The 15,000-nt window shown below is 39.9% G+C and overlaps 1 protein-coding gene and 1 long non-coding RNA gene across 2 annotated transcripts in view; one reads left to right on the forward strand and one right to left on the reverse strand.

Moving 5' to 3' along the window:
- Window positions 1-5,816, reverse strand: part of calcr (calcitonin receptor) — a 205,479-nt gene extending 199,663 nt beyond the window's left edge. The window contains exon 1 of the mRNA XM_061882575.1: window positions 5,483-5,816. The gene's annotated coding sequence lies outside the window, so the exon portion shown is untranslated. The remainder of the gene's footprint in view (window positions 1-5,482) is intronic.
- Window positions 1-15,000, forward strand: part of LOC133540086 (uncharacterized) — a 250,771-nt gene that overhangs the window by 229,800 nt on the left and 5,971 nt on the right. The window lies entirely within an intron of this gene.

Consider the following 15,000-nt stretch of genomic DNA (forward strand, 5'->3'; position numbering starts at 1 on the left):
TTTGAAAAATAATAAAATAAAATAGAATAAAAAGTATATAGTGACAATAGTGAGGGTGTAAATATTAGAGCTAGACAAAAATTGGTTCAACACAATTATTATTTATCCTGATTTTAAATGATTTCATCCATCCAGAATTTAAAAAAATCAATTAAAAACAAGAAATTATTTTTTTTTCCTATTTTCATAACAATTAATTATCAATCCATCCATCCATTTCCTACTGCTTGTCCCTTTCAGGGGTGGTGGTGGGGGATTCGCTGGAGCCTTTCAGAGCCGCATTCGGGCGGAAGGCGGGATACTCCCCGGACAAGTCGCCACCTCATCGCAGGGCCAATTTCATCCTGATTTTAATTCGATTTATAATTTGTAAAAATTATAAAAATAAAAAATGATCTCAATAGCGAGAGCGTAAATATTACAGGTAGACAAAATTTGATTCATCGCAATTATTATTCTTCCTGATTTTAAATGCTTTCATCCATCCAGAATTTGAAAAAAATAAAAATACTGAAAATATTTTTTTCCCTATTTTTATAAGAATTAATTATCCATCCATTTCCTACTGCTTGTCCCTTTCAGGGTGGCGGGAGCTTATCTCAGCTGCATTTTTGGGGCGGAAGGCGGGGTACACCCTGGGCAAGTCACCACCTCTATCTCAGGGCCAATTTCATTCGGACTTTAATTTGGAAAAATGATAAAAATAAAATATGGTGACAATTGTGGTGCGGCATAGCTCGGTTGGTAGAGCGGCCGTGCCAGCAACTTGAGGGTTGCAGGTTCGATTCCCGCTTCCGCCATCCTGGTCACTGCCGTTGTGTCCTTGGGCAAGACACTTTACCCACCTGCTCCCAGTGCCACCCACACTGGTTTAAATGTAACTTAGATATTGGGTTTCACGATGTAAAGCGCTTTGAGTCACTAGAGAAAAGCGCTATATAAATATAATTCACTTCACTTCACAATTGTGACAGCATAAATATTAGAGGTAGACAAAAATGGATTCACATCTGAGTTGCAAGTAAAGTAGCAATGTTAGTCACACACACACACGAGGTGTGGTGAAATTTTTCTCTACATTTGACCCATCACCCTTGATCACCCCCTGGGAGGTGAGGGGAGCAGTGAGCAGCAGCGGTGGCCACGCCCGGGACTCATTTTTGGTGATTTAACCCCCAATTCCAACCCCTTGATGCTGACTACCAAGCAGGGAGGTAATGACTCCCATTTTTATAGTCTTTGGTATGACTCGGCCGGGGTTTGAACTCACAACCTACCCATCTCAGGGCAGACGCTCTAACCACTAGTCCACTGAGCAGGTTTTTATTCAATTGATATTCATCCTGATTTTAAATGCTTTCATCTATCCAGAATTTTTAACAAAACAATTAATGGCTCCCTTTTTTATAGTCTTTGATATGACTCGGCCGGGGTTTGAACTCAAAACCTACCCATCTCAGGGCGGACACTCTAACCACTAGTCCACTGAGCAGGTTTTTTATTCAGTTATTATTCATCCTGATTTTAAATGCTTTCATCTATCCAGAATTTTTAACAAAACAATTAATGGCTCCCTTTTTTATAGTCTTTGATATGACTCGGCTGGGGTTTGAACTCACAACCTACCCATCTCAAGGCGGACACTGTAACCACCAGTCCACTGAGCAGGTTTTTTATTCAGTTATTATTCGTCCTGATTTTAAATGTTTTTATCTATCCAGAATTTTTTAAAAATCAATTAATGGCTCCCTTTTTTATAGTCTTTGGTATGACTCGGCCGGGGTTTGAACTTGCAACCTACCCATCTCAGGGCGGACACTGTAACCACCAGTCCACTAAGCAGGTTTTTTATTCAGTTATTATTCATCCTGATTTTAAATGTTTTTATCCATCCAGAATTTTAAAAAAAAATCTATAAAAAAAAAAAATCAATTTTCCATCCATTTTCTACCGCTTATTCCCTTTTGTGGTCGCGGGGGGCGCTGGCGCCTATCTGAGCTACAATCGGGCGGAAGGCGGGGTACACCCTGGACAAGTCGCCACCTCATCGCAGGGCCAACACAGATAGACAGACAACATTCACACTCACATTCTAGTGAAAATATTTTTTTCCTACTTTCATAAGAATTCATAATTTCAAAATACATTTTCAGTCCATTTCCAGGCCACCAGAAGGATCTTTTCTGACCTGTAACCAGTTCAGAAAAAAGTCTGATTCCGATTATTGCCAGAATCAATTTGAACCTAGAATCGATTCTGAATCCAACCGAGGGCCATTTAGGTACGTCCGTCAATCCGTGATGTCACAAATGACCAAATTGACAAAACTTGATTCCATGCTTCCGCATCTTTTAACCACAGGGGTGTCCAAACTTTTTCCACAGAGGGCCGCACACGGAAAAATTGAAGCATAACAAAATATATGGATTTTTTTTTTTTTTTTTAATCCTTAGGGCTCCTGGGGAGCATAGAGGGTCTCAGTCACTAAAATGTGAAAAATAAGTCAAATTATTATTTTTTTATTTTATTTAATGCTTACAGTAAATATCTATATCAACTTGAGGTTGATATAAAGTAAAACAAATAAGGTTTTATGCCTTTTCTGTCAAAGACAACTTTGTTTTTATAGTAAAACTGAAATATGCAGTATTTAGATGGATAGATAGTATTTTATTGATTCCTTCAGGAAAGTTCCTTTATTTAGCAATTAAAGCCCTCAAAGATCAATAATGCAGGACACCATTGATTTTAATTATTTAATATTTTGGTGTAATCACAGTGAAAAGTTAAATAAAATCCTACTGAGATCCGAAAGGTTCCCCTTTTCGGATTTTTTTTTATTTATTTTTTTTATTTCAACACTTAAATTTCAAGATCAACTTCTGATATATCTGTCGATTTTAAGGTTGAACTATTATTTTGTTTGTTTTATGCTCTTTTTGTCAAAACTTTGATGTTTTTATAAGGCAACCCCACAACATACGCAATATTTTTTCCACATATAGACGGCATATTTTTTTTTTTTTTTTTTTTAATTAAATCAACACAAAACCCCCCCAAAGAAAACCCCTCCCTCCCCCATTCACACAAAAAAGGGTTGTTTCTTTCTGCTCCCAAAATGCTGGTTCCCACAACATATATAACAAGGGACACAGTCCCTGAAACACACATGATTGTGTGTGTCGCCGGTCCACTAACACTATCATTAATTACTATTTTTTATGTAATTGTTTTATATGATTTTACTTTCTTTTTTATCCCCAAAAAATGTCATTGTTTTCCTTTTATTTAATCTCATTTCATTTTATTAAAAAACTAAAAAAAAACGGTAGAGTGGCTGTGCCAGCAACTTGAGGGTTGCAGGTTCGATTCCCACTTCTACCATCCTAGTCACTGCCGTTGTGTCCTTGGGCAAGACACTTTACCCACCTGCTCCCAGTGCCACCCACACTGCTTTAAATGTAACTTAGATATAGGGTTTCACTATGTAAAGCGCTTTGAGTCACTAGAGAAAAGCGCTATATAAATGTACTTCACTTTTAAAGTGATAATTTTTAAGTAATAATTCATTATAACATAGATTTTTTTTGTCCTTTTTTTTGAGCGATGGAAAAAAAAGAAAATAAAGACCAAAGGAACCAAAAAAAATGTCAACATTGCCACATTTTCTCATTAGAATTCACCTCATTCCATTTCTTTTTAATGTTTTTATTTTTATTTTTGCAATACTACCAATTTTGCAGCATGTGTGGCGGTTAGCTGCGGGCCACAAATGGCCCCCCGGGTTGCACTTTGGACCCCCCTGATCTAACACATGCATCCAACGCGCAGAAGTCGGAAAAGAGTAAAAAAACCCGCGGCTGGATTCGCCTGCCGTCTCTGCACCCCGGGGCCAACGACGCCCACCTCTAACGGCACGGGGAGGAGATCCTTGTCCTGTCTTTGTCCTCTAATGCTGGCTAATGAACCCCCGCTAATGACCCCTCTCTGTCGCCTCCTCGGACCCTCCCTTCTGAGTCCGGCACAAAGCGAGGGATGACGGATAACAAACTTATCATCCTGGCTGATGAAAAAGGCAGCCGGAAACGTTGGCGAGTGGATTCTGCACACATATATCAGTCGCTCATTGATGTCTCTCGCATTCTCAGCTGTTACTCGCCACCCCCGCTTTTCCCTCTCCCCCCCTCCCCAGCAGCCTCGCTCAGTCGACAGCTATTATCATTATCGTCTTCTGTATCGCACACGTGGCAACACACACCTCCGTGGAATCCTCCGAATGAGGAGTCATGCACGAACCCAAACGTTGGATTAGATTTGCCTTGCTTGCGTGTGAAGGAATTCATGAATATGCAAACAAGAAGGAAGTGAATGCACGCACGGTAAAATATCAAATTCATTAATAAAACTTGTATTCATGCACAAAACATCCTATTAGGTCTAAAAGTGAAGTGGATCTCATTTGCATATTAATCATTTCTATGAATTGTCTGTATACACACATATATATACATATATACGCATATATTTCTACACACACACACACACATATAGATATATATATATATGGCGCAGTGGTAGACTGTTTGTGCGCCGCCCGAGGGTCCCTGGTTCAATCCCCACCTAGTACCAACCTCGTCACGTCCGTTGTGTCCTGAGCAAGACACTTCACCCTTGCTCCTGATGGGTGCTGGTTAGCGCCTTGCATGGCAGCTCCCTCCATCAGTGTGTGAATGTGTGGGTGAATGTGGAAGTAGTGTCAAAGCGCTTTGAGTACCTTGGAGGTAGAAAAGCGCTATACAAGTACAACCCATTTATCATCTATATATACATACATATATATATACACATATATATGTAAACATGTATATACACATATATATACACACATACTGTATATATAAACATACATATATACACATATATAAACAAACATACATATATATATACACACATATATATAAACATACATATATACACATATATATAAACATACATATATACATATATATATACACATACAGTACATATATACATACATATATACACATATATATATAACCATACATATATACATACATATATATACATATATATATATAAACATACATATATATACATATATATATATATATATATACACATACAGTACATATATACATACATATATACACATATATATATATAAACATACATATATACACATACATATAAACATACATATATATACACCTATATGTGTAGAAAAACGTACATATATACATACATATATATACACCTATATGTGTATAAAAACATACATATATACATACATATTTTCCACTCAGCCCACATGAATAACATTGGATTGCCATGCAATAAGATGAGTAATTAAATAATAATATACAACAAATCAATAATTGTAATACATATTTTTGCAATGCTAACAATCATTTTTTACAATTAGTAATAAAATAAATGAGTTTCGATGAAGTTCATGACTCACCTCAGTCCCGCTGATTTAGAGCTGCAGTCAGAAAAAGATGATAAGAAATAAAGCGTCTCCTCCCGGCTTAAATAAAAAATTAAAAAAATAAAATAAAAAGACACTCTGCTTTGCTTTGCTTTTTTTGTGTGTGGCCAAAAGCAATTAAAACTTTTCCATCCGGAGTTGAAAAAAAAAAAAAAAAAAAAAATCTAGATAAGCAAAGTGCAGTTGCTTGCAGGTGTCGGCGCGCCTGGCAGTGCGCGCAGGTAAAAATGAGCAGGGGCGTCAATGTGTGGCCGCTCGCAGCTGTGACTGCCGTGATAAACCTCCGCTTTGCTCGGGAGCTCCTCCTCGTCTCATCTCCCGCTGTCTGAGAGGCTCTCTCTCTCTCTGTGTGTGTGTGTGTGTGTGTGTGTGTGTGTGTGTGTGTGCGCACGATGTGGAACCCCCCCCAGTGTTTTGTTGAAATAAAGCCACAGGAAGCGTACACACACATTACATTTAGCAGACAAGTGGTGTTTACACGCCAAAGTGATGTCTGCCTACTATCACTTTCAACAATACACGTATGACATCATACTTAGATGTGTGTATGACATCATACATAGATGTGTGTATGACATCATAGATCACACATGCATGCATGCACTGGAGTGTCTACGTTGGGTGAATGGATGGTTGATTGAAGAGATGGATGCTGTGGTCGCTGGAAAGGTGGGTTGGGTTCTTTGAGGCTGGTTGGATTGGTTCATCTTTTGGACGGATGGATAGATAGATGGATGGATGGATAGATGGATGGATGGATGAGAGGTTGGTTGAGTCCACGGGGGAAAGAAAAGATTGATGGACCGACAGACGGATGATGGATGCAGTAGATAGACGGTAGTGGACGATATGTTGGTTAGATGGATAGATGGATGGATGGATGGATGGATGGATGGATGGATGGATGGATAGATGGATGGATGGATGAGAGGTTGGTTGAGTCCACGGGGGAAAGAAAAGATTGATGGACCGACAGACGGATGATGGATGCAGTAGATAGACGGTAGTGGACGATATGTTGGTCAGATGGATAGATGGATGGATGGATGAGAGGTTGGTTGAGTCCAGGGGTAGAAAAAAGATTGATGGATGATAGATGCAGTAGATAGACGATAAATAGATACTGGACGGATATGTTGGTTAGATAGATGGATGGATGGTTACATTGATTGAGGAGAGATGATAGAGTAGCTCGATGGATGAATGGATGAGAGATTGGTTAAGTCCAGGGGAAAAAAAGATTTTTGGACCGACAGACGGATGATAGATGCAGTAGATAGACGATAGATAGATAATGGACGGATATGTTGGTTAGATAGTTGGATGGATGGTTATTTTGATTGAAGAGAGATGATACAGTAGATCGATGGATGGATGGATGAGAGATCGGTTAATTCCAGGGGAAGAAAAGATTGATGGATGAAGAGAAGATTGATAGATGCAGTAGATAGACGATAGATAGATAATGGATGGTTATGTTGGTTAGATGGATGGTTAGATAGACTGATTGAGGAGAGATGATACAGTAGATCGATGGATGGATGGATGAGAGATTGGTTAAATCCAGGGGAAGAAAAGATTGATGGACGAAGAGAAGGTTGATAGATGCAGTAGATAGACGATAGATAGATAATGGATGGTTATGTTGGTTAGATGGATGGTTAGATAGACTGATTGAGGAGAGATGATACAGTAGATGGATGGATGGATGAATGAATGGATGAGAGGTTGGTTGAGTCCAGGGGGGAAAAAGATTGATGGACCGACAGACGGATGATAGATGCAGTAGATAGACGATAAATAGATACTGGACGGATAGATTGGTTTTGATGGATGGATGAGAGATTGGTTAAGTCCAGGGGAAGAAAAGATTGATGGACGAAGAGAAGGTTGATAGATGCAGTAGATAGACGATAGGCAAATAATGGATGGTTATGTTGGTTAGATGGATGGTTAGATAGACTGATTGAGGAGAGCAGATACAGTAGATGGATGGATGAGAGTTTGGTTGAGTCCAGGGGGGAAAAGATTGATGGACCGACAGACGGATGATAGATGCAGTAGATAGACGATAGATAGATACTGGACGGATATGTTGGTTTTGATGGATGGATGGTTATATTGATTGAGGAGAGATGATACAGTAGATGGATGGATGGATGGATGAGAGATTGGTTGAGTCCAGGAAAAAAAAATTGATGGAATGACAGACTGATGATAGATGCAGTAGATAGACGATAGATAGATAATGGATGGTTATGTTAGTTAGATGGATGGATGGATGGTTATATTGATTGAGGAGGGATGATACAGTAGATAGATGGATGGATGGATGGATGGATGAGAGGTTGGTTGAGTCCAGGGGAAAAAAAGATTGATGGACGAAGAGAGGGTTGATAGGCGTTAGATAGATAATGAACGGATATGTAGGTTAGATGGATGGTTAGATAGACTGATTGAGGAGAGATGATACAGTAGATAGATGGATGGATGAGAGGTTGGTTGAGTCCAGGGGTAAAAAGATTGATGGACCAACAGACGGATGATAGATGCAGTAGATAGACGATAGATAGATACTGGACGGATATGTTGGTTAGATAGATGGATGGTTAGATGATACAGTAGATGGATGGATGGATGGATGGATGAGAGGTTGGTTGAGTCCAGGGGGAAAAAGATTGATGGACCAACAGACGGATGATAGATGCAGTAGATAGACGATAGATAGATACTGGACGGATATGTTGGTTAGATAGATGGATGGTTAGATAGACTGATTGAGGGGAGATGATACAGTAGATGGATGGATGAGAGGTTGGTTGAGTCCAGGGAAAAAAAAGATTGATGAACTGACAGATGGATGATAGATGCAGTAGATAGACGATAGATAGATAGATAGATAGATGGATAGATAATGGATGCTTATGTTGGTTAGATGGATGGTTAGACTGATTGAGGAGAGAAGATACAGTAGATGGATGGATGGATGAGAGGTTGGTTGAGTCCAGGGGAGAAAAAAAGATTGATTGACCGACAGATGGATGATAGATGCAGTAGATAGACGATAGATTGATAATGGACGGATATGTTGGTTAGATGGATGGATGGTTAGATAGACTGATTGAGGAGAGATGATACAGTAGATGGATGGATGGATGGATGAGAGGTTGGTTGAGTCCAGGGGTTAAAAAGATTGATGGATGAAGAGAGGGTTGATAGATGCAGTAGATAGATGATAGATAGATAATGGATGGTTATGTTGGTTAGATGGATGGTTAGATAGACTGATTGAGGAGAGATGATACAGTAGATCGATGGATGGATGGATGGATGAGAGGTTGGTTGAGTCCAGGGGGAAAAAGATTGATGGACCGACAGACGGATGATAGATGCAGTAGATAGACGATAAATAGATAATGGACGGATATGTTGGTTAGATAGATGGATGGATGGATGGTTACATTGATTGAGGAGAGATGATACAGTAGATGGATGGATGGATGGATGGATGAGAGATTGGTTGAGTCCAGGGGAAGAAAAGATTGATGGACGAAGAGAAGGTTGATAGATGCAGTAGATAGACGATAGATAGATAATGGATGGTTATGTTGGTTAGATGGATGGTTAGATAGACTGATTGAGGAGAGCAGATACAGTAGATGGATGGATGAGAGTTTGGTTGAGTCCAGGGGGGAAAAGATTGATGGACCGACAGACGGATGATAGATGCAGTAGATAGACGATAAATAGATACTGAACGGATATGTTGGTTTTGATGGATGGATGGTTATATTGATTGAGGAGAGATGATACAGTAGATAGATGGATGGATGGATGAGAGGTTGGTTGAGTCCAGGGGTAAAAAGATTGATGGACCAACAGACGGATGATAGATGCAGTAGATAGACGATAGATAGATACTGGACGGATATGTTGGTTAGATAGATGGATGGTTAGATAGACTGATTGAGGGGAGATGATACAGTAGATGGATGGATGGATGAGAGGTTGGTTGAGTCCAGGGAAAAAAAAGATTGATGAACTGACAGATGGATGATAGATGCAGTAGATAGACGATAGATAGAAAGATAGAAAGATAGATAGATAGATAGATAGATAGATAGATAGATAGATAATGGATGCTTATGTTGGTTAGATGGATGGTTAGACTGATTGAGGAGAGAAGATACAGTAGATGGATGGATGGATGAGAGGTTGGTTGAGTCCAGGGGAGAAAAAAAGATTGATTGACCGACAGATGGATGATAGAGGCAGTAGATAGACGATAGATTGATAATGGACAGATATGTTGGTTAGATGGATGGTTAGATGGACTGATTGAGGAGAGAAGATACAGTAGATGGATGGATGGATCAGAGATTGGTTGAGTCCAGGGGGAAAAAAGATTGATGGACCGACAGACGGATGATAGATGCAGTAGATAGACGATAAATAGATACTGGACGGATATGTTGGTTAGATAGATAGATGGATGGATGGTTTTATTGATTGAGGAGAGATGATACAGTAGATGAATGGATGGATGAGAGATTGGTTGAGTCCAGGGGGAAAAAAGATTGATGGACGAAGAGAAGGTTGATAGATGCAGTAGATAGACGATAAATAGATACTGGACGGATATGTAGGTTAGATGGATGGATGGTTAGATAGACTGATTGAGGAGAGATGATACAGTAGACGGATGATAGATGCAGTAGATAGACGATAGATAGATAATGGACGGATATGTTGGTTAGATAGATGGATGGTTAGATAGACTGATTGAGGAGAGATGATACAGTAGATGGATGGATGGATGGATGAGAGGTTGGTTGAGTCCAGGGGTTAAAAAGATTGATAGATGAAGAGAGGGTTGATAGATGCAGTAGATAGACGATAGATAGATAATGGATGGACATGTTTAGATGGATGGATGGATGGTTAGATGATACAGTAGATGGATGGATGGATGGATGAGAGGTTGGTTGAGTCCAGGGGGAAAAAAGATTGATGGATTGACAGACGGATGATAGATGCAGTAGATAGATGATAGATAGATAGATAGATAGATAGATAGATAGATAGATAGATAGATAGATACTGGACAGATATATAGATTAGATGAATGGTTAGATGATACAGTAGATGGATGGATGGATGGATGTATGAGAGGTTGGTTGAGTCCAGGGGGAAAAAGATTGATGGACTGACGGATGGATGATAGATGCAGTAGATAGATAGATAAATAGAAAGATAGATAGATAGATAGATAGATACTGGACAGATATATAGATTAGATGAATGGTTAGATGATACAGTAGATGGATGGATGGATGAGAGGTTGGTTGAGTCCAGGGGGAAAAAAGATTGATGGACTGACAGACGGATGATAGAGGCAGTAGATAGATGATAGATAGATAATGGATTGATATGTTGGTTAGATGGATGGATGGTTAGATAGACTGATTGAGGAGAGATGATACAGTAGTTAGATGGATGAGAGGTTGGTTGAGTCCAAGGGAAAAAGGGATTGATGGACAAAGAGAGGGATGCAGTAGATAGAGGATAGATAGATAATGGACAGACATGTAGGTTAGATGGATGGATGGATGGTTAAATGATACAGTAAATGGATGGATGAGAGGTCGGTTGAGTCCAGGGGTGGAAAAAAAGATTGATGGACCGACAGACGGATGATAGATGCAGTAGATAGACGATAGATAGATAGATAGATAGATAGATCATGGACCGATATGTTGGTTAGATAGATGGTTGGATGGTTAGATAGACTAATTGAGGAGAAGTGATACAGTAGATGGATGGATGGATGGATGGATGAGAGGTTGGATGAGTACAGGGGGAAAAAAAAAGATTGATTAATTAAATCAACATAAAAAACACAAGACACCCTTACAATTAGTGCACCAACCCAAAAAACCTCCCTTTTTCATGACAAAAAAATAAATAAAAGACCCCCCCCCCCTTGCGGGACAAATTATGAAGCGTTGACTGGTCCTCAGCTACAAAACATTAGGGGACCACTGATTTAAAGGAAGAACAGAACTTTAGATCAGCTGCTTTTTTCCCCGACAAAACTATCCATCCATACCGGAGATGGCGTCCATCCGCCAATATTGATGTTCCACTTACCCTGACTGTTCCCTGCAATCTTTTACGTTCTTTTTTTTGTTGTTGAGTGTAAAAGGAGTCAGCACTCATCGGGAGTGCAGTGCAGAACGTTTGGAGTTCCAAGGACAAACACGAGTTTTTAAAAAAGCCAATTTACATCTTTTGCAGCCATTTAAGAGTATGTTGTGGTCGCCAAAAACCTTTGACCTTGTGACTGAAAGCACTTTTTTAGTGTTGCCGGCAAAAGTAAAAAAGCTGAGACGAGATTCAAATGAGCCGCAATTCATCAAATGTCGTCGTCGTCTTTCTGACCGGCGACGGACGCTTTTCTCCCGCATCCATCATTCCCACGAGGCTTGGCATTTATTTGCAACACAACCTTTAAGTTGCAAATGTGATGATGTGTGTTGACAAGTCTTATTCGGCACACTGTCACTCTCGCCAGTCCAGACCTGGGCAAACCCCAAAACCAGTAAAGTTGGCACATTGTGAAAAATAGTAAATAAAAAGAGAATACAATGATTTGCAAATCCTTTTCAACTTACTGTATTTCCTCGAATTGCTGCAGGGGCCCTAATTACCAAAGGCATGCGGTAAATTTAGGCCTGCGCTTATAAATTTGAGTGTGATGTAAGGAGACCATCATGAAAACCACATTTAATTAAAAAAAACGTTATCATGGTCTTACCTTTACTTATAAATGAAGTCCATGCGCAGCTCCTTCTGATCAAAAGCATCGATAACTTGTTTATAGAAGTCTTCCTTATCTTTCTTCAGTTTTAAAAGTCTCTCCGTCTCAATGGAGATCTTCCTTTATTGCCTTCTAATTGGATTGAAAGTCCAGTTTAGAAAACTGGCTCGGTTGGTAGAGCGGTCGTGCCAGCAACTTGAGGGTTGCAAGTTCGATTCCCGCCTCCGCCATCCTAGTCACTGCCGTTGTGTCCTCGGGCAAGACGCTTTACCCACCTGCTCCCAGTGCCACCCACATTGGTTTGAATGTAACTTAGATATTGGGTTTCACTATGTAAAAGCGCTTTGAGTCACTTGAGAAAAGCGCTATATAAATATAATTCACTTCACTTCACTACCCTATTTCCTAGAATTGCTGCCGGGGCGCTAATTATTTTAAAACTTCGTCTCACTCCGGCACTTACCAAAGGCATGCGGTAAATTTAGGCCTGCGCTTATAAATTTGAGTGTGATGTAAGGATACCATCATGAAAAGCACATTTAATTAAAAAAAAATGTTATTACGGTCTTACCTTTACTTATAAATGAAGTCCATGCGCAGCTCCTTCTGATCAAAAGCATCGATAACTTGTTTATAGAAGTCTTCCTTATCTTTCTTCAGTTTTAAAAGTATCTCCGTCTCGATGGAGATCTTCCTTTATTGCCTTCTAATTGGATTGAAAGTCCAGTTTAGAAAACTGGCTCGGTTGGTAGAGCGGCCGTGCCAGCAACTTGAGGGTTGCAAGTTCAATTCCCGCCTCCGCCATCCTAGTCACTGCCGTTGTGTCCTTGGGCAAGACACTTTACCCACCTGCTCCCAGTGCCACCCACATTGGTTTGAATGTAACTTAGATATTGGGTTTCACTATGTAAAAGTGCTTTGAGTCACTTGAGAAAAGCGCTATATAAATATAATTAACTTCACTTCACTACCCTATTTCCTAGAATTGCTGCCGGGGCGCTAATTATTTTAAAACTTCGTCTCACTCCGGCACTTACCAAAGGCATGCGGTAAATTTAGACCTGCGCTTATAAATTTGAGTGTGATGTAAGGATACCGTCATGAAAAGCACATTTAATACAAAAAAAGTTATTACGGTCTTACCTTTACTTATAAATGAAGTCCATGCGCAGCTCCTTCTGATCAAAAGCATCGATAACTTGTTTATAGAAGTCTTCCTTATCTTTCTTCAGTTTTAAAAGTCTCTCCGTCTCGACGGAGATCTTCCTTTATTGCCTTATAATTGGATTGAAAGTCCAGTTTAGAAAACTGGCTCGGTTGGTAGAGCGGCCGTGCCAGCAACTTGAGGGTTGCAAGTTCGATTCCCGCCTCCGCCATCCTAGTCTCTGCCGTTGTGTCCTTGGGCAAGACACTTTACCCACCTGCTCCCAGTGCCACCCACACTGCTTTAAATGTAACTTAGATATTGGGTTTCACTATGTAAAAGCGCTTTGAGTCACATGAGAAAAGCGCTATATAAATATAATTCACTTCACTTCACTACCGTATTTCCTAGAATTGCTGCCGGGGCGCTGATTATTTTAAAACTTCGTCTCACTCCGGCGTTTACCAAAGGCATGCAGTAAATTTAGGCCTGCGCTTATAAATTTGAGTGTGATGTAAGGATACCGTCATGAAAAGCACATTTAATTAAAAAAAAACGTTATCATGGTCTTACCTTTACTTATAAATGAAGTCCATGCGCAGCTCCTTCTGATCAAAAGCATCGATAACTTGTTTATAGAAGTCTTCCTTATCTTTCTTCAGTTTTAAAAGTCTCTCCGTCTCGATGGAGATCTTCCTTTATTACCTTCTAATTGGATTGAAAGTCCAGTTTAGAAAACTGGCTCGGTTGGTAGAGCGGCCGTGCCAGCAACTTGAGGGTTGCAAGTTCAATTCCCGCCTCCGCCATCCTAGTCACTGCCGTTGTGTCCTTGGGCAAGACACTTTACCCACCTGCTCCCAGTGCCACCCACACTGCTTTAAATGTAACTTAGATATTGGGTTTCACTATGTAAAAGCGCTTTGAGTCACATGAGAAAAGCGCTATATAAATATAATTCACTTCACTTCACTACCGTATTTCCTAGAATTGCTGCCAGGGCGATAATTATTTTAAAACTTCGTCTCACTCCGGCACTTACCAAAGGCATGCGTTAAATTTAGGCCTGCGCTTATAAATTTGAGTGTGGTGTAAGGATACCATCATGAAAAGCACATTTAATAAAAAAAAAAATGTTATCATGGTCTTACCTTTACTTATAAATGAAGTCCATGCGCAGCTCCTTCTGATTAAAAGCATCGATAACTTGTTTATAGAAGTCTTCCTTATCTTTCTTCAGTTTTAAAAGTCTCTCTGTCTCGATGGAGATCTTCCTTTATTACCTGCTAATTGGATTGAAAGTCCAGTTTAGAAAACTGTTTTATTTTAGATATGTAGGGGCGGTTTAGCTCGGTTGGCAGAGCGGCCGTGCCAGCAACTTGAGGGTAGCAGGTTCGATTCCCGCTTCCGCCATCCTAGTCACTGCCGTTGCGTCCCTGGGCAAGACACTTTACCCACCTGCTCCCAGTGCCACCCACACTGATTTGAATGTAACTTAGATATTGGGTTTCACTATGTAAAGCGCTTTGA

Source organism: Nerophis ophidion, linkage group LG21 (assembly GCF_033978795.1).
Source record: "Nerophis ophidion isolate RoL-2023_Sa linkage group LG21, RoL_Noph_v1.0, whole genome shotgun sequence".
Classification (NCBI taxonomy): Eukaryota; Metazoa; Chordata; class Actinopteri; order Syngnathiformes; family Syngnathidae; genus Nerophis; species Nerophis ophidion.